The sequence below is a fragment of the Scylla paramamosain genome, chromosome 21, assembly GCF_035594125.1.
Source record: "Scylla paramamosain isolate STU-SP2022 chromosome 21, ASM3559412v1, whole genome shotgun sequence".
Classification (NCBI taxonomy): Eukaryota; Metazoa; Arthropoda; class Malacostraca; order Decapoda; family Portunidae; genus Scylla; species Scylla paramamosain.
The window spans coordinates 15,130,767-15,152,717 of NC_087171.1; the positions used below are offsets into that span (position 1 = coordinate 15,130,767).

Consider the following 21,951-nt stretch of genomic DNA (forward strand, 5'->3'; position numbering starts at 1 on the left):
TAAGAAAAACCTCCAGCCTTTTTCTGTAACTCGAGAGGACACAGAAGGATAACACTAACAACCTACACCTTCCCCTTTGCGTCACTTTAGGGAAGGAAAGGAGAAACAATGGCTGGAATGCAACTTTAGGGGACCACACAGAAACACGCTGTAACTGGAATGTTCTTAAGAGAAACCAAACCTTAAATTCTAAAATAAATATCGTATAACAAAAGACTCGCACACAATAGCACAGATTAACTGACTAAACGACTGATTAACTGAGGGACTGTAACAATCTCATTAGCTGAGTGACTGACTGACTCGCTCATTGATTAACTACTTGACTGGCCTGACTAACATTGTGGATAAATGACTTACTGATAATTGAATACCCGACTAACTGATTGACTGACTGACTAATATTGTGGATGGCGCTAAAATCAAAGACATAAAAGCAGTTAAACAATCTTAAAATACATAAACAATTCAGTGTATCCTAATTACCACGAATTACCACTATACTCAAATACTTGTATAGTTCGATATCTTTATGCTACTTCATAGTATTTTTTTTTTCTTACATAAGAGAGGATCTGGCCAAGGGCAACAAAAACACGGCAAAAAAAAAAGAAAAAAAGGCCCGATGAAGATGTGAATCCCAAAATAAAATAGTTAAAAAATGAATCTCAAAATTACGAGATGTAGGAGTAGTTTTAGTCATTGCAGATCACAAATAATGAGACAACCTCCGCTCCAAACGTCAGAGGAAAACACAAGACAGCGCTTTTTGGGTTTCCTGATTTTGTACTGTACTTGCTTCGAATAAAATTTCCTAAGAACCTTCTCACATCCATTGCATATTTTTTTTTCTTTTAATGTAGATAGGCAACGAAAAGAAAATAATAAAAAGAGAAAAGGACCACTAAGATGACAATCCCTCAAGAGAAAGTCAAATGGATTATTGAAGAAGGAAGATAAATCTGCCATTTTTGCTTAACACTAGACTGAAAATCTTCTCCTCTTCAGGTTGCGCGCTGCTTCAGTGTTCAGTCTAGTTTTCTTAACATTCTACTCCTATACACACACACACACACACACACACACACACACACACACACACACACACACACACAGGTGAATTGGCCATAAATATAAGGATTGATGCTTCTTTCCTTGGAAGAGTTGAAGTCACCGTAGTTTTGTTTTTCCCCAGATCTTCTCCTCGTCCTCGTCCTCCTCCCCCTCCTCCTCCTCCTCCTCCTCTTCCTCCTCCTCCTCTTCCTCCTCTGCTTTATCATCCTATAATATATAATTTTGAGAAGTATTAGCAATTACCTTCATTCAAAACTACACACACACACACACACACACACACACACACACACACAATAATGAAGCTAAAAACAGGAATTCGCTACTTGTGGCTGAACGAATTAATTGGAACTGCGATTTTTAAATACAACTTATAAATATAAAAATGTTGCACAAATCTGTCGTTTTAATAATTATGAAGTCACAAATTACGAAAAATGAAATCGTTTACTTGAAAATACTGGAAAGAGCAATACAAAGAAAAAAAAAACTATTTACTGCAACAAGTCACGTTTCAAGACTCACTCGGTACGGAAGGTTCACTACTGATACCACCAATGATTTTCGCAGCTAGTAGCTAGTACTCCTTGCCGGCACAACACACCGGCGAGAGACGTGCCTTGCTTGGCTGTCAAAACCCTCAGCCAAAACTGTCAGCATGGTAAGAGATTTTAAGCGGAGTGTGACACCAGCTTACACAACACCGCAGCCAACACCCAACACCCGACACCAGCCTCCACACGACACCCACACAAAGAGGGTGGAGGGGTGGAGGGGCCCAGCGTGGTGGCCCCTCCCTAGCTCAACCCGTCCCGTGGCGCTGGTAACTTGGGGGTTTCCAGACAACATCCGTGATCAGAGGGTCACGGGAAGGAGAGGCGAGTGCGGGAGACCTACAAGACGTGCAGATTATGACCCTTGTTGTGGAGGGAGGGAGGATAGGAGAGAGGGAGAGAAGGAGGGAAGCTGGACAGTGCATGCCTCAGTGCCTCGCGGCCAGACAATATACAAGTTTGATCGAGTTACGGAAACATACGCTACGCTGCGGCTTGTCACGGTTTCCTCCTCGTCTCCTTGGCCTTTGAGCCTGTCTGTGCTGGGTAGCGACCTCATCCACGCCCGCCCACTCCACGCACAAAGAGACAAAACATAGATGTATATATTTCAGTCTGCGTAATGATTTTTTTTTTTTTTTTTTTTCAAGGGAAACAGGAACAAGGCCTAAAAGACACTATACATATATATATATATATATACTATATATATATATATATATATATATATATATATTATATATATATATATATATATATATATATATATATATATATATATATATATATATATCAATACAGATAATTTTCCTTTCAACTACATCAAAAAGTTCGTCTTGGATACAACACTTTATGCTCCAGTTGCACCTATCGGGAAAGATCCTTATCATAGGGTGCGCGAGGACACAACTGGTAAAGAACAAGAGGCAGCACGGAAGAATAAGACAATTCAGGTTTGGTCTTAGGACGAGGTCACTTCTGAAACCGGGACCATGTGTTGCATTTCAATAGGATCCTCTTGTGATTTCCTGTGTGTGTGATCGGTGTTTGTAATTCTATGGAGTTATCGTGTAATTTTGTATTTATGTATAATTGATACGTAACTAGGTAATTCAATACTATTACATGTAGTTTTGCACGCAGTAGGATTTAGTCATATGTATTTTCTTGTTAGGTTCAATGTAATTACACGTACTTTGAACTTGAGAACATAAGAATATAAGAGAAGCTGCAAGAAGTCATTAGGCCTACACGTGGCAGTCCCCTAGTTATGTAATACATAACTTAGCCTATGAGAGTAATTACATTCGTACGTAATCATATGCATGGGCATCTTATTCTCCTTAACCCCATGCAATTCCCATCTTCTAGCAAATCTTTATTGAAGGTTGCAGGTTCCAGAATCAGTTTTACATCGTTTCTCTGGAGTAACTCCAACAAACTAATTCTTTTTTTTTTTTTATGTAGGAGAGGCAAAACAAAAAAAAAAAAAAAAAAGCCCACGGGAGGTTGCCACTGCAGTTACCACGAGTACCCTCCTCTCCACACACCACGAAACTCACACTCCGTCACCTTGGCTCAGGTCACTTCCCTCTCATGCACTCTAATTAGATATCAGAGCTTCTCAGAGCTTCTCAGAATCCCACTTTCAGGAAACATTTCACCACCAAGGAAGGAATGACGTGAACACAACAGCGCGAGTTCAGTTTGATCTCGCCTCACGGATAAGTACAGTGAGGTGCGAAGGCCGCTTGTAGATGAACAATCGAGTCATGGCCACGAGTTGAGTAACCTTCGGCATACACTCCCATGGTGCTCTCTCTCTCTCTCTCTCTCTCTCTCTCTCTCTCCTCTCTCTCTCTCTCTCTCTCTCCGCTCTCTCTCTCTCTCTCTCTCTCTCTGTCTGTCTGTCTGGAATAGCTCAAAATATTACTGTATAGATAAAATATAATAAAAATAAGGTCATCTCTTAATTTGTAAGTTTAAATTTGCGTTGTTGTTTCTCATGTTACTTTTATATTAAAATCCTATAATCCTCCACACTCCTCTCTCTCTCTCTCTCTCTCTCTCTCTCTCTCTCTCTCCTCTCTCTCTCTCTCTCTCTCTCTCTCTCTCTCTCTCCTCTCTCTCTCTCTCTCTCTCTCTCTCTCTCTCTCTCTCTCTCTCAGGTGCAGCTCATCTGTACAATTTCCCCCACAACAAAGGTTTCCCCACATCCTTTCACGACAAACTTAACACGACACATTTTATTTATTTTTTTTTCCTAGAGAATGATTTTTATCCAGTAGTATTTCCCTCACTCTGCCCATCTTACACCACGAGAAGAAAAAGGAAAGACAGTAACCTAATCCCTTGTGTCAGGTCATGCATCATCAAAGCCAAGACACACATATACCCATGAATGTATGAGAGACGGAATGAGAGGGAAAAAATATAATGACAGTAACACATATGCCATATCCCCTGAATCACTACATCTATGTCATCAGTCCCTTTCCCTGTGATATGCAGCTATTCACACCATTAAACGTACTGCATAAACTCTTTACAAACACCTACAGGAATGGGAAATGTATTGAAAGATTACATTTTCCACTGAACAGACTGTAGAATCTTTAGTGGCGGATGTAAAAAAATATTAAATTAAATGTCCCAACGCTGGTTTGGCATAAAGAAACCATGAGGCAAATAGCAGTGAAAGGGTTTAAAATCACGACACACTTAAACCCATGAAGGCATGAGAAAGAGAGAAAGAGAGAAGGAAAAGAAAAAAAATGTAATAATAATGGCACTAGGAAAACAAAAACCAAACAAAAAAACAAAAAAGATAAAGGTTTGGTCTTCCAGTGCACCAGACAGCCTCATAAATCACCGGTCCTGTGACATATATCATTAAAATAAGACGCATTTAAACCAACTAATGTATGAGAGAGATAGAGAGAAACAGAGGGCAAAAATAAAGAAGTAACAACGCTACAAGGAAAATATATGAATAATTAAATGTTGGGGCCTCCATGTCAACCAGCATTAAAGATCATTAACACGTACTTAAACCCACGCATGTATAAAAATGACAGAGAGAGAGAGAGAGAGAGAGAGAGAGAGAGAGAGAGGAGGAGAGAGAGGAGAGAGAGAGAGAGAGAGAGAGAGAGAGAGAGAGAGAGAGAGAGAGAGAGAGAATCATAAATCGAAACCCACTAAAAAAATAAATAAATAAATAAATAAAACTTCTTGGCTTTTCATAATGAATTACTTACATTATCCATCAATAACATTAAGACACCCCTAAGAGAAAGAGACAACAAAGGAAGCAATAACACCCCACAAGAAAAAATAAAAATAAGTAAATAAATAAGTAAATAAATGTCGGGTCTTTCATTGCATCAGACACCTTCAAGAGTTAGCAGCGTGATGTGGCAAGTCCTACCACGAAGAGACGCTGCCGATAAACCCACCGGACTGCTGTATATTCCTGTATTCTCGAGGGGTCGTGTCTTCTGTAGCCACGACTTACTCACTCCTCCCGCTACACCAAGGCCGCATGAGAAAAGAGGGAGAGGGAGGGGAAGGAGAGGGAGTGGGGGAGGGAGAGGGAGAGGGAAATAAGAGAGATTTCGAGGGGGGTTGTAAGTCATGACACAGCAAAATCATTAGTCATTTAAACCTTCAAATTTAAAACATGACCAGTTTGTAATGTACTTTATTTAGATTTTCATGTTCAGAGAGAGAGAGAGGAGAGAGAGAGAGATGCGTGAGTGGAGTGAAGTGGAGTGATTGTTTTCCACGAGGCGCTTCTCCACCTTGAGGCCTCGTCTGGTTCCGGTTTTGTGGCTTACGGCGGTAAACAACAACAAAAAGAAATATCGTGAAAAAACAAATGTATACAGTCTTAACCTTCCTGCTTCGTGTGGCTTTGTGGGAACTTAACGAACGGAACAAAACACAGGACGGAGTGAATGCAGCAAAGGAAGTGATGGGAAGGAAGGATAGAAAGGAGAATAGTTAATCAGACAAAAACAAAGGGAAGAAATAAAAAAAGGGAGAGTTGATAGATAGATAGATAGATAGAAAGAAAGATGAATAAAAAACAAATTAAAGGGAAGGAAAGATGGAAAGGTAGATAGCAAGACAAAAAACAAAGAACGTTGGAAAGAAAGATAGATAGACTGAAAGAGTGAATGAATGAATGAATGAAGATAATGACAAAAAAACAGGAAATAAAGAAAGATGATAAGAAAGGAAAGTGAATGGGGAAGGGAGGAGGGAACATATTAAAAGAGAAATAAAGAAACGCGGACAGACAAAATAAAAAAATAAAAAATAAAAGAATGAAAGAAACAAAACACAGAAAAATAAACAAACAAAACAAAAAGAAAGGAATAACCAAGAAATTTAAAAAAATGAAGGAAAGAACTAAAGAACGACCAAATGTTGAAGAAAGAAGAGAAAAGACCATGAAAAAAGGAAACAAACAAACAAAAGAAAGTCTCTGAGAAAAAGAAAAAGAAATTACTTAAAAAAAAAACAGAAAAAGAGAAAAAAACAAAGAAACCAAGCTAACCAACCAACTAAATAACCAGTCAAGCAATCGAACAAAAGAAAATCAGCAAAAACCAAGAATCCAAATATTGCGTCCATCCCTAGGCCAAGTTACGTCACCAAACTAACCACACTCCCTATCATGTACGAGTATGAATATGACGCGTACTAACCAACATAACACCAACGTAAGTAAATACAGGGACAAGTGTGGCGAACGTAATATATTCAGGGAATCATCGGTCAAGGCTGGCGACCTTTTGGACACGAGAGGCGCACGACGGGAGGAGCAGATTGGCAGCAGGGGCCTTGGACCAGCGCTGGAGGGATGACGAGGCAACATGTGGATGATTAGCCATAGAGAGGTGGTGGAGGAAGAGGTGAAGATGGAGGTTGGAAGAGGAAGAGGAGGAGGAGAGTGTTGGAATAGGAAGACAAAGGAACACTAATGAAATATAAACCGTAAACATATTGAGAAAGAGGTGAAGATGGAGGTTGGAAGAGGAGGAAGAGGAAAAGGAAGAGGAGAAGGAAGGTGAAGTATAGGAACACAAAGGAGCACTAAGGAAGTACAAACAGTGAACATACTGACCTACGAGGATTTTTCGTTACGTTACACTCTCTAATTTAACAAAAAAAAATAAGACAGCAAAGGAGGTGGAGTGGGAGCCAGAGGACCAACACGAAGGAAGACAAAAGGAAGTGCAAACACCAACAAACGAACTCAGTCTTTATAAGGCTGATCACGATGAGCTACACTATGTAATCTAAGGCAAGAGATGTAGGATAGTAAAGGTGAAGGCTCTCCCCCACCCGCCAGTCCCTCCTACCATGACTGGCAGGAAAGAAACAAATACCGCGCAGTATGGAAGGAAAAGGTGCATGGAAAATCTTGAAAGGAGCAGGATGAGAACTATCACTATTGCAACAAGCATCCGTGAACACTCAGTCGAGCTCTATAATCACCAGTAACACGTAAAAATAAAAGAAAACTAAAAGAAAGGGACAGAAAGAAAAGCAACATTTCGTAACATTAATAACATTAGGAATAGTTTGGATTTTACTGCGATATCTCAGTTTTGGATTACAGTCTAGCAGTCTAATCAGTTCCTGGAAGCTATAACTGTTGCACTACTGACGACATCACGAGGTAGAGAATTCCGGGCAGGGAGGTGAAGCCATAAGGAGGAAGAAGAGGAGGAGTGGGTGAAGGTGGAGCCATGGAGGAGGAAAAAGGAGGAGGAGAAGGAAGAAGAGGTGAAGGTGGAGTCACTACGCTACCACGCACGACCTCTGCCTCTCTCCTTAGCGTCCTTATCAAGCTGGCAGGGAGTGACACAACACACCGAGAGGCACGCATGCAAGAGGCCTTACCTAGTTCTCCATCCCGTCCCAGACTCCAGCTCGTGCAGACAGCGGCAGGAGGGAGTGACGGATGGCCTACACTAAACACACACCCTACGGACACCCCACGATGCATCTTCCCTATCCACGAACAAAACACCGTGAGATAACGAGACGAGGTGGATATTACAGTTCCTCCTCCCATCATGATAAGGGCGAGGCGGGACGGGATAGTAAAGGGACTAGTTTTTGCCGTGTCTTCGTGGTAAGGGTGGGTGTGTGACGCGGCCCGAGCAAGGCGTCACCCCCTCACTCCCACCAACCCCTCACCCGCAAAACCAGGCCCACCAACCCCCTCTCCTCCTGCTGCCTTTACTTGACACACACGCCTTTCACGCCCAGACTAATGCATGTATCCGTCTAGTGGTGTAAATGCGGAATTGAAGGAACAGGAAACACCGTTAGTAATACGAAGGGAAAAAACTGTTGGTGCTGCATCTTGCTCTCGTGCATCTCATTAAGCGAGAGAGAGAGAGAGAGAGAGAGAGAGAGAGAGAGAGAGAGAGAGAGAGAGAGAGAGAGAGAGAGAGAGAGAGAGAGGAAGCAATGTATAGCAAAAGAAAGAAATTAAGGGAGATGAAGAGAAACAAAAATTAAGGAAAAGAATATAGAAAAAAGAAAAAACAAGTTAACAAGTAAATAAATACAAAGCAAATGGTACGAAAAAAGTAAAAAGAATGAATCAAAGAACAAAGAGAGAGAGAGAGAGAGAGAGAGAGAGAGAGAGAGAGAGAGAGAGAGAGAGAGAGAGAGAGAGAAATATCACGGATATGTCTTACGTCACCAACACGTCACGACCATCACTCGCAATCCAAGACGAGAAACTCACCACTCACCCGCACGCACTTTCGAGAAACAATTATCGGAACCTTCAGAATAAAAAGAATTACACAGATATACGAAAATTTGAACAAAATAAAGTAACTTATTATGCTTTTGAAATAATACATTTTAAATAGATCAATACGATTAATATGAATGAAAGATCAGCTGGATTGACGTGTTTAGAAGGAAAACATCTAAAAATAAACACGGTGAAAAAAATAACAATAAATGGATAAAATTAAAGTCACGTGGAAAGTTAAATAATAATAATGATAATGATAACAACAACAACAACAACAACAACAACAACAACAACAACAACAACGACAACAACAACAAATACAGCAACAACAATGATAATAATAATAATAATAATAATAATAATAATAATAATAATAATAATAATAATAATAATAATAATAATAGATGAAAGAAATTAAAGGGTAAAAAAGTACTGGAAATATATCATACCTAAATAAAAACTGGCCAGAGAGAGAGAGAGAGGGGGGAGGGAAGGGAAGTTAAGAGGTGGAGGGAGAGAGAGAGAAGAAAAAAATGTGAGGTGAGGAGGAAGACAAAGGAAAACAAAACACAAACAGCAGCAGGTTTGTCGGACCTTACAATGTTGTTTAGGATAAATTACAATATTTAGTTTAAAGTGACGGTAGTGATAGAGCAAAAGAGTAAAATAAAGAACCAGATATATATAGCAAAAGTGTATTCAGTTTCCCTTCATATTCTTTCCTTTGTCTTCCCCATCGCCATCTTTCCCCTCTCCTCTCCTGGCCCTTACTCCTGCCTCGTATTATCTCCTCCCTTCTCTTTCCTCATACCTAGTCCCGTCCCCTTTCTTCCCCTTCCTTTCTCTCCTCTCCCTCCCTCCCGTATACTGTTGCTCCTGTCATTCCATCCTCTTCCCTTCCCTTCCATCCAATCCCGGCTCCTTTCTCCTCCTCTCCTCCTCTCTCCTCCTTCCTCCTCTTTCCCTCCCCAAACAGCAGGTCCACACCAGGTCGCCGTGTCAAGGTCTCAGGACTGGTTCATTCCTCGCACGCACATACGCACGCACACACACACACACACACACACACACACACACACACACACACACACACACACACACACACACACAGAATATTACTTGTCTATTTATATTTTTATTTATTTAATCGTCTAATGTTGTGGTCGTTTTTTTTTTTTTTTTTTTTTTTTTTGAGTAGTTAATATTTTAGTATGTTCGAGATGGAGTTTACGTGTTGGGTGAAGGAAATTTTGCGGTATACGGTGGATTAACGTTAACACTTAAGGACACTTTCACTGTACGGTTGGATCATTAATTAATCATACAGCTTTACGTGTGACGATTGGTAACCTTGAGTTGTTTGTATAGAATTGCCTAATATATTTCCACATCCTGAGGTTTTTTTTTTTTCAAGCTCCGTTTCTCTTCTATTGTGACCTGAAAGTGAAGGCGTGGAGTGAAAAACGTCTTTCTAACAGGAAACATCAGTGGGAAATCGTGTCCGTGTATACTACTGTTGCATCACTTGTCATTCCTGCACGGAGGCTGTTCGCTGCTGTGACTCGCTGCATATTACTTAGTTTTATTTATTTACTTTTTAAGTGAGTAGGTCCCGTTGGAAAAAATATCATCATCGGCTTCAATATTGGCAACAAAAATAACCGTTATTTAATTATGACTCGGCCTCCATCACCATCACCAGCAACAACAACTACAGCTACTACTACTTTCACTAATGCTACCACTGTTGCTACTACTACTACTACTACTACTACTACTACTACTATTTCTACTACTATTACTACTATTACTACTACTATTACTACTACCACTATTTTTACTACCATTACTATTACTACTTCTACTACTACTACTAATGATAATAATAATAATAATAATAATAACAATAATAATAATAATAATAAACAATACAACAACAACAACAACAACAACAACAACAACGTATAAAATAAGAAAAAAGAGAGAAGGGAAAGGAAGAGAAGGAAGAGGAGGAGAAGGAAGAAGAGAAGCAAAAATATGAAAATAAGAAGACACCTAACCAATTATTACTTTTATGCAGTTAGTTAACTTAAAAAGAATGGTTACACAAGAATACAAAGTGAACAAATTAAATACCTGCATGTGTCAATAATTATGAAGCGAATGAGGCACGGACAGAGAGAGAGAGAGAGAGAGAGAGAGAGAGAGAGAGAGAGAGAGAGAGAGAGAGAGAAGCAATGGGAAGAGGGAAAGCGCGAATAAAGACAAAGAAAAATAAAAAAAGAATTGGGACAAGGATTATATGGATAGGAAATACCGAAACACACACACACACACACACACACACACACACACACACACACACACACCTTGAGCCTGTTTCCTCCTGGTTACTCATGATTCAAGGACGAAAGGTAAAATGAAAATAGAAAACAATATTTAAGTCTCTGAAATTAAATTCCTACCCATCACTTATAGTAATAGTAGTAGTAGTAGTAGTAGTAGTAGTAGTAGTAGTAGTAGTAGTAGTAGTAGTAGTAGTAGTAGTAGTAGTTGGTAGTAACAAACAATACAAAAAGGGACAAGACAAGTAGTACGGATGTCCATTTTCTCTGACACTCATACCCGTTTTCTTTCGTATTTCTCCCCCAGTCTGCCGCATTTGTACTGCAGGAACCATCGCTCCAGCCCATGGTTGTGGATTGATAGTACGATAGTTTCTCATGTTTCCTCTATGTCTGTCTGTGCTTCTGATTTTTCATTCTCCTGCACTTTTTTTTCTTTTTATTCTTTCTTTCAGTTTTTTTCAGTTTTTCCTCTTAATCGTTTTCTTCCTCGCGTTATTATTATTTTTTATTACGATTACTATTATTATTATTATTCTCTACCTCCTACTCCTCTTTTTTCTGCATTTTTTTGTTCCCCTAGTAGCTATTCTCTGTATTTAACTACCGAACTTTTTTATTATTCTTTCTAACATGTCCTTTCATTCGCCTAAAGGCTCTACATAAAATAATCTATGTAATATATAGAGAGAGGGGACAAATTGCTGATGACTACAGGTATCTCGACGAAGGCACGTAGATACTTATTATAATGCCGTGTAGTTTATACGTGACAATGATAATAATGGTGGTGGTGGTGGTGGTGGTGGTGGTGGTGGAATTCAAACAAACAAACACCAAAGACTCAGACAGGATGCGTCCACAATTTTATACTCCACAAACCTTTTAACATTCCTCCTCTTCCTCTTCCTCCTCCTCCTGGTCCTTCTCATCCTCCTCCTCGTCATTCTCCTCCTCCAAGATTTTTTTTTCTTTTTTGTGTTGCCTCTCTTCAGTATTCATTTATTTATGTTTTCCTTCCTTCCTTCTTTGTTTTGTTTTTTTTCTTCCACTGTATTCGTCTCCTTCCTCTTCCTTCTTCATTACCACCACCATCCTCCTCCTCTCCTCTTCCTGATGCGGCACCTTAAATCAATCCATCAATCAATCAACCTCCTCCTCCTCCTCCTCTTCCTTGTATTCGTCTTTATCCTCCTCCTCCTCCTCCTCCTCGTCCTCCTCCTCCTCGTCTTCCTCCTTTACACTTACATTAACATGACATGTTTCTAAATTCATCCTTTGTTTCCTCTCTCTCTCTCTCTCTCTCTCTCTCTCTCTCTCTCTCTCTCTCTCTCTCTCTCTCTCTCTCTCTCTCTCTCTCTCTCTCTCTCTCTCTCTCTCTCTCTCTCTCTCATATTCGCACTTGGAATTCCCTGTAACTTCAACAAAAGAAAACTGTGGTTCAGGAGGAGGAGGAGGAGGAGGAGGAGGAGGTAATAAAAGAAGTGAAAGAAGAGAGAGAGAGAGAGAGAGAGAGAGAGAGAGAGAGAGAGAGAGAGAGAGAGAGAGAGAGAGAGAGAGAGAGACACGAGGCTACACCACAGCTGGTGGGAACAAGTCGATGCAAGACTGAGAAAAAAAACAATACGAAGTCAAGGTTACCTGAGAAAAATTCGATGACACACCTTAAAGAGGCCTCTCTCTCTCTCTCTCTCTCTCTCTCTCTCTCTCTCTCTCTCTCTCTCTCTCTCTCTCTCTCTCTCTCTCTCTCTCTCTCTCTAATTATCACTTACTTTCTACTTTTCTTTTTCTTTTCGTCTTATATATATATATATATATATATATATATATATATATATATATATATATATATATATATATATATATGTATCTACGTAAATATACCTGCTTAGATACACCTAACTGCATTTATCTATTATCTATGTATGGATGTATCTATATATATCTATCAACACACTTATCAATCTATCTGTCTAATAAAAAAAAAAAAAAAGGGTAAAAATACTCCATTTCCATAGTTTTTATATCAGGAAGGGAAAATAAAGAACAATACGAGATCAGCAGGCAGCGCGTTGGTTACTTACGTCCGCCGCTCACACTCCTCTGTTGTCACCACCGCGAGGCATGTTACGTACAATGTTTAAAAGCAAATATACCTGACGCGCTTTTCCTCCGAATAGCAGTGATGGAATAGCTGTTGAAGTGCGCATTATTAAGTTGATTTTCACGAAGAGAGGAAGAGATAATGCAAGGGGAGGTTAAAATCGCAGAAGTGACCGAATGTTTATGCTCACTGTTTCCAGTCTAACTCGCCGCACGATACCTAGCGTGCTTTTCCATCAGATAAAAATGAGGGAATGGCTGTTTAAGTGTGTTTTATTAAGCTGAAGGGACAATGCAAGGGGAAGACAAATGAAAGAAGAGAGCTAATTTTTACTCACTATTTCCTACGTAAATCTTCAAATAACACAATACATAGCGTGTTTTTCCACCAAATAACAATATGTGTTCGAGTGTGTTATTAGCTGAATTTACCGAAAAGGGGAAGGGATAATATGAGTGGAAACCAAACCAAGGAAGTAGTTAAAGAGGTTTTGACTAGTTTTCTTTTTTCATATACAGATTTTTTTAAAGGAATTTCCAAGTCACGTGTTACAACCAGTAAATTATGATACCTAACTAAAAAGGTTTTCCTGAATAACATGGTGTACACAATCAGATTTTTAAAAGATGCGGAGTAGGAAGAAGGACACTTATTTCATTATTATTTTTATATCACAATTTAGTCCCCCTTAAAATCCACGCACAGTGACACAAGGCTGTACGTGTTGCTGAAAATTATTACTAGGAGCGTTTTCTATGTGTATCTGTCAGTCTGCTTGCTTGTTTGTCTGGCCCGTTACAAATTTCTGATCACTTATCTTTTTTCAAACTAATTTAATGAATCTTGAACCCATTACTTCTAGTCCTATTCTGATACTCTCCAATTTACCCCTATTACATATTTACGCCACTCAAACACCTCCATCAGACAAACTCTTAATCTATCCTTTACTAACGAATATAAACCGAGAACTTTAATCTCCTCTTGTAAGAAATATTGCCTAACCATTGCACCTTTTTATCATTTATTACTCATTCTCCTCTACCCTGAATCAGACCAACATACACATATTCCTCCTAAAATATAATGACAGCAAATTAAATAAACTGGCCTCTCTGTTTTCACCTTATGATAGTAAAACGACCAACAACTATTACAGGCGTCACGGGATTGGTGAGGCGTGTGCATTAAGGATGTGTGGTGTCAAGGAGAGCAGGTCCTCACGGTTGTCGAGGGCAGTGAGGCTCGGGGCTGGGAAAATAAAGGGGCTGAGGGAGTGGCGGAGTGTGGGAGGATGGATGAGGATGAAGGGAAAAATATCGGTTGAGAATGAAGGTGAATAAAAAGATGATCGCGTTGGTGTCAGTGAAGGAATGTGAGGATGGATGAGGATGAAAGAAAAGTATACTAGACGAACGAAGATGAGAAAAAAAAAGGGAAGAAAAAATAGAAGCTCGTGTTAATGTCACTCAGTAATGGAGAATGGGAGGACGGATTACGAGGAAAGAAAAAACTATACAAGGCGGATGATGACTAAACAAAAAAAAGGCACGTTGGTATCAGTAAACACCATACAACGTAGGAAAATACAAAAGTTCAAATCATTATCTTTTTTTTACTGATCCGTGTGTTATTACCCTGAGATTACTACTCGAGGCTTTGTGTGTTTTGTAAGGAGGTGAAGGAGGGAGGAAGATCGTTAAGAAGAACACAAAGACAAAGCGAAGCTGCAAGAACCCAACAGGCCTACACGTGGCGGCCCCGCTTTAAGGTGAGTGAGTGGGCGGGAGAGAGAGGATGGGAGGAAAAGAAGGGGGGGAAGGAATAAATAAGAGATTTTTACATATGCGTCTCTCTCTCTCTCTCTCTCTCTCTCTCTCTCTCTCTCTCTCTCTCTCTCTCTCTCTCTCTCTCTTACAATTATTCCCAACAAGAAAATAAATTAATCAAAAACTTCATGAATCCTACAAATTACCACATGAATATGAAAAAATAAAAAAAATTAGAAAGCGTACAAAATTTTTACCGGAAAGCTCACGCACACACACACACACACACACACACACACACACACGAGAGAGAGAGAGAGGAGAGAGAGAGAGAGAGAGAGAGAGAGATATGTTCTAAACTGAGGCAGAGTATCAGGAATCACCGAGGGTAGTTGATAGATACAGATAGATAGATAGATAGATAGATAGATAGATAGACTAATTATAGAGACAGACAGACCGACAGATTGAGACAGACAGACAGACACACACACACACACATTCATATATAGAGATAGTTAGAGATCGATCGATCGATCGATAGATAGATAGAAAAATAGATAGACATAGTTTATAGTAGTAGTAGTAGTAGTAGTAGTAGTAGTAGTAGTAGTAGTAGTAGTAGTAGTATAACAAAAGTATACGAGTACAAGAGCAATAGGAAAAAGGAAAAGAGGAGGAAAAATGGCAAGGGGAAAGAAGAAGGGACAACAAAATGGAATAACAATATACGATCAGAGAAGACAAAACCTTTTCTGCCAGCGCTGGAGGAAAAGATAAAATAAGAAATGGAAAAGAGTGAGCGAAGAGAAAATATGAAGAAAACAAAAAAAAAAACAATAAGAAAATAGAGGAAAAATAAGGTTATATGAAAGATCAGAAAAAAAAGTTTCATCACCACTTAGAGAAATAAGAAAACGGGAAGAAAAGAAAATGTGAGGAAGATGAAAAATAATCACAACGAAACTTGATAGGAAAAATATGTATATACAATAAGAATATCAATATAATTTTCAATCAAAACACTAAAGAAAAGAAAAATGTTAAAAACCGTAAGACAAATAAAAAAAAATGGCAAGGAGAAAAAAGAAGACAAGAAAAAAAAATAAATAAATAAAACAAAAATATATTATAATAAAGATCTGTTTGCCTGACCCTGCGTTACCTCACAAGCTAAACACTATACACGGAATCTAACTTTGAAAATCGGTTTTGACATCCAACAACTCCCTTAAAAATCTGCAAACAAGTCAAACATACACACAATGAGATAGCATGAACCTTGTTTTCTTTGGTTATTGCTACTTTTTACAGGGGGGTCTATATTAATTCAAAGCAGGTAAAATATGAGCGAGAGAAGACAAACACTTTTCATAGAGGAGAAAAAGGTTGTATTCATTCAAAACGCATCAAAATAATAAGGAAACAGGCAGAGTGAGTCACACTTTACCAGACATACATTGAAAGTCAAAACTGTTTTTCCATCAAGGCTGAAAGAAAATCCGAAAATGAAAGGATAAAAGAAAAAAAGTAACGCGAGGGAAAAACACGATACAACAGAACGTGGGGGAATATAAATTATGTAAAAGAAGACAAAGTAGTTTCCAGCACCCCAAGGCGAGAAGACGACACAACCTGATCCTCCAGTCAGCCAGCCAGTCACAGTTACCCAGCCAGCTAGCCAGTCATTGCACAACACAACATAACACAACACAACACAACACACCACACCACACCACATCACCTGGCACACTCATAGTCCCCCGCAACACTAAACCACTCTTAGACACACAATTAAATCAAACATGGTAATATTAACAAAAAAAAAAACTCGATAATCTCTTAAAAAAAAAAAAACTAATAATAATGTGAAAAAATCTTCGTAAAATCTAATCTGCTTTTGTTTTATATTTATTCGTGTATAGCTCGTATAGAGAGAGCAAGTCACGTAAGGTGCTAAAACCATACGTGCTGCTTCTATCATACTCATCTAATTGGCCATGTATGAGTGTATGAATGTGTTGAAAAAAAAAAATTGAGGAGGCAGCAGCACTCCGCTCAGAAGGCAAACTGCTTTCACGTGTCTTAAATCTTCCGCTGGTGGGCGATAAGGGAGAACAAAGAGTAGGGAGAAGAGGAGAGCGACGACGAAGAAGGGGAAAAATTATATAAATACTCCCATGACCATTTGAGCGTCACGTAACGCCTTTGTTCGTGTGTGGTACTTCTCTTACCTATTTTTTTTTTTTTTTTTACTCGCCTAAACCTTCTCCTCCTCCTCCTCCTCCTTCTCCTCCTCCGCCTTCTTTCCTTCGTTCCCCTCGTCCCTTTGCTATAATCCTCCTCTTTTTCTACTAACTATATAACTATCACTACACACACACACACACACACACAGAGAGAGAGAGAGAGAGAGAGAGAGAGAGAGAGAGAGAGAGAGAGAGAGAGAGAGAGAGAGAGAGAAATTAACTGACCACAAATCAGTATTCACAAATTCTCGTCTCAAACAATTATGTAGTCCACTCACACACAGGAAACTATCACCATCACCACCTCCGCCACCACCACCACCATCGCCGTTAAAGGAAAAAGGGAGAAAGAAAGGGAAAGAGGCAGACAGGCAAGCAAGGAGGAGAAATGAGGCCGTGGAGTGAAGGGCACCAACCTCTCATACATACATACACACACACACACACACACACACACACACACACACACGAGTGGAAAGAAAAGCCATATACTCTTACATAACTAAACCATCTGCCACATGCATACACAAACTGCAAGAAGAAGAACAATAACAACAACATTTAATAAACTCAGTAGTGAAAATGTATGCAACAAACTGTTCATAGTAGTAGTAGTAGTAGTAGTAGTAGTAGTAGTAGTGGTGGTGGTAGTAGTAACACCATGAACAGCAATAATAATAATAATAATAATAATAATAATAATAATAATAATAATAATAATAATAATAATAATGAATACCTACACACACATACGGATGAAATAAAATGATGGAGAAAGAGAGAAATGAGACAGAGAGGAGAGAGTGAATGCGAGGTACAAACCGAGTGAGTACGTACGGGGCACCGGGGTGGAACAGGGACAGAAGTGAAAGTATTTTGTGAAATATGTACCTCAGAAAGAAGAAAGGAAAAGGCGTGGACTGTGAGGACTTTTGAGAAGGCGGCGCGTAACCCCGAGGTGCCCTGGGACAAGTGGGCAAGAGTGGTAAGGGGGACAGATTTTCTCGCCCGTGTGAAAGTGTGAGGCTGCGGAGTGCACCTGAGGGAGAAGATGAGTCACGTGAGGATTGGTAAGGTCGGGCAGAGGTGCAGGTGAGGCAAGGTGAAGATGTGACTCAAGAATCCACCTACCATATGCCTTACATTAGCCAAAAGAGTACGACGAAGGAAGAACAAGATAAATAATAAAAGTAAATAAATAAATAAATAAAGGCTACCCGACTCGCATCTCACAAACAGTAAGTTCACCACGCCCCGCCTCCCTCTATCTCACTCCGTCCCGTCTCCCGCCCCTTCCCGTCTGTAAATCTACGCCAACCAAGGAAGTTTGCTCTCCTTGCGTCCTCAGCCACTGCACACACACACACACACACACACACACACACACACACACACACACACACACACACACACACACACACACACGAGACACGAAAACTAGGAGATATGATCATGATGTACAAATGTATAGAAGGAAAAGAAAAGATTGATATCATGGATTTTATGGTACCACAAAAATCAACAGTAAGAGAACACAGTAAGAAATTGTAGAAAAAAAAAAAAAAAAGAGCGAAGATGTGAGGATATAGAGTTTTCATGACAGGAATCAGCCAATGCAGTGACTGACAAAGCTGTGTGCAAGGAGTATTGATAGCCTTAAAAATAAATATGACAAGTTAACTTTAAAAAGATGGAACATTAAGATCTTGACTCAATCCTCTTATAATACAATTAGGTAAGAATAGTTAGATAAGAACACATATGCACACACGCACGCACGCACGCACGCGCATACAAACACAGACACACAAACGCACGCGCGTTTTATATATATATATATATATATATATATATATATATATATATATATATATATATATATATATATATATATATATATATATATATATATATATATATATATACACACACACACACACACACACACACACATCTGCCGCCAACATACATAATGTTCACCAATAATAAATTTCTTCACATAAATCACTGTACGTGGGGCTGAAGGAGCACCTGTGAACTGTCAGTAAGGCACATGCACACTCGCTGCACCTGCCACCTCAACATTTACATAAACACATGTGCGTAAGGGACTACAAAGCTACACTCAAACCTGTCGGTAGTTTTATTAGTGACCACCAGAACACGTCACACAGAGGGCACAGTGTACGATGACGATGGTGGGTATGATAACAACAACAAGAACAATTCCATTCATGCAATATCCTGATTAGCATTCAAATCAATGATACTTTCTTATGTTCGTACATAAAGATACAGACACAGACAAAGAGAATGACAGACAAGATGCACAGACACAGAAAGACGGAAAGAAAAAAAACAATCAATATTAATAACATACACATAGTGACAAAACGGTCTGATCATTTACCTTTTCCCAGCCGGGCAGCTCAGGGACAACGGGACGATGGGTTTTAGATGTGATGTCAAGCAGGTCCCGCCGTTTTCCTGCGAGTGGGATGACCACTTGGCTGGTAACCATTTCCCTTCACTCAATAACCGGTCGCGTGGCTTTGTCTGGAATGGACAAGGAAGAGGTAGTATCTTTTTAAAAACATTACACTCATGATTTTTCAAGATATGGCATGACCACTGGACACACACACACACACACACACACACACACACACACACACACACACACACCTACCTATTAATCGTGATGGCAAAAAGAATAAAGAAGGTGAAGAGTGTGCATAGATCATATGGTGCAAAATTGTGGAAAAAACAAAAGAAGGAAGTCATATGAATTACGGAAGATTAAATGTCAGATAAAAGTAAAGGAATTCCACTCTCCGATGAGAAAAATATCTATTATAGGAAAACAGCATCTATAAGGTAATAAGGAAATTGGTTAAAATACGTCTGGATAACCCAACAGCTAAGAAAATACTTTACACACACACACACACACACACACACAGTACTTTAAGGGACATCTCATTCCACACTCTATAATCTCTGATCAAAGTTCCAGGAATACACACAATGATTACAATTTACAATAAAATTCCACCACAATACACACATAAGCAGGGAGACAGGAGGCTATTCAGCACGCGGGAAGATAACAATATCAAGCTTGGACCAAAACAATGCACGCATACAATGAAAGCGACATCTAGTTGCCAATAAATCTGTGGGGCCACCGTCCCGTCCCTCCCCTCCCCTCCACTCTCCTCCCCCCTCGTACGTTGTCAGGAGCAACCCGGATGTTAGACCTTTGTCCGGGGCCTGTAAAAATGTAAGTGTTCATCTTCTCCACCAGGACAAGGCGCGTAGGAGGCGGAGGCATCCTGCAGGGAAGGGCTGGAGATTCCCGCCTCGCCTAGCTTGAGTGAGGAGGTGACGCAGAGATGGTAAATAGAAAAACGGGAGGTAGAAAATGAAAGGTTTGCTAGAAAATGCTGACTTTCAAATGTGTTTATTCTTTTACTTCTTAAGATCAAGATAAGAGCCAGATAGTTAACATTATTTTGTGCTGAAAAGTCATACGCAAGTTAGTGGTGATATATTCCAGGCCGGAACAATCTCTCTCTCTCTCTCTCTCTCTACAGGGGTCATCTAGTATCAGCCACTAGAAACAGGATTGCCAGGGGTCATCTAGTCTCAGCCACTAGAAACAGGATTGCCAGCCAGTGATGAATGCCTGCCAGTTTGCATTTAGCCTTGTCCTTGGCCTCCCCAGCTCTCCGCGGGTTTTACAAGTCATATCGTTAAGGAGGTTCAGCAGGACACACACACACACACACACACACACACTAATCCCTTTTTTTCGCCTACCATTTCAACTCCAACTGAACATCTCTATTTAACGACTATCATCAGAAGTCTAAACATACTAAACACCGCCTATCATACTTCGAACTAAACAAGACTAACAGTGGACACACGTTTCGTTTTACAAGTCATAGTCTTAAAAGAAAAGAAAAAAATTCCCGTAAGAATCACAAGGATAAGTTGGCGACATCTGACATCCTACCATCATATTTCGATTTACTGCATTACATGACTTGCAAAATGTCACACACACTTTGCACTTCCCTGGCTTGCATCAGAACTATCTCTAATATTCTTCGACACTGGTTTCAGTTGCTATACACAACTAGCCACGTGAAAAAACGCTTTGGGCTCACTCAACACTCACGTAAATCATTAGTCGAGTTATCATGGATGTTTCTGCCGATAGTGATGCAGAACCCTTGTTAATGTATCACTGTAGAATCGTAAAAATACCCCTGCACTAGCACTTGTTCGTAGCGATGAGGCAATAAGCCGTTAGAGAATGAGGTACCTGAACACTTTTCTTTACCCATTTGACTTCTATGGCTCCTCGTCAAGAGTAATAATGTGGTATAAGTATTGAGGATGAGTGATACTGTCGTTCAAATTTGTTCTTGCCTACAGACCTTCATTTTTCTATTATTTAAAGATAGTTGATGAGGTAACGAGTCATAACATCGTTAGCGGTAGAATGGTAAAGTTGAAGTAAATATTAACAAGAAATTATTTAAAACTTACCTCTTACAGTACTGCATGATCCCCGCGTGGCTGGCAAGGGTTCAGGTCTCAACCAGTACTTAAATGAGTGGATAGCAACAAGGCAGGTACACACAAACACGACGGCTCACACATACGTTCACAACAGCCGACTACCCACAAGCCTCTGAAGTGACCAGTTGGCCGCACGTATAGAAGACGAAACTAATACAACATCGATATCATAAAGTTTGGTGTCATATTTTTAATGTTGTGGTATTGTATAAGCTCTCATGATTTTCTCAGTGTTTATATTTGACTGAACATTGATAAATTTGCCGTCATTACTTCTTTTTACAAGAGTTTGAATACCAGTGAAGGATCAGTATCCAGAAAACTATTGAATGTTACAGTATAATTATAGTAATTTAAAAGTAATTCATATGTTTTGACAATTTTTTGGTAATGTATAACTGACCAAATAGTAAGCTTGCTGATATTCTTTTCCTCTCATCTCTAATGACCGTTCAGAAATTTATTGTTACCTT

General features: G+C 39.5%; 1 long non-coding RNA gene across 4 annotated transcripts in view; it reads right to left on the reverse strand.

Moving 5' to 3' along the window:
• Positions 1-21,607, reverse strand: part of LOC135111079 (uncharacterized) — a 96,972-nt gene extending 75,365 nt beyond the window's left edge. The window contains exons 1-3 of one of the 4 annotated variants that reach the window (XR_010273551.1): positions 21,446-21,604; positions 19,296-19,441; positions 10,628-11,888 (exon numbers count right to left, since the gene is read on the reverse strand). This is a non-coding gene — a long non-coding RNA (uncharacterized LOC135111079). Of the gene's footprint in view, positions 1-10,627; positions 11,889-13,343; positions 14,119-19,295; positions 19,442-21,445 lie in introns of those variants that run through there. The other 3 variants (XR_010273550.1, XR_010273552.1, XR_010273553.1) reach the window with 3 other exon arrangements.
• Positions 21,608-21,951: the final 344 nt, after the last annotated feature.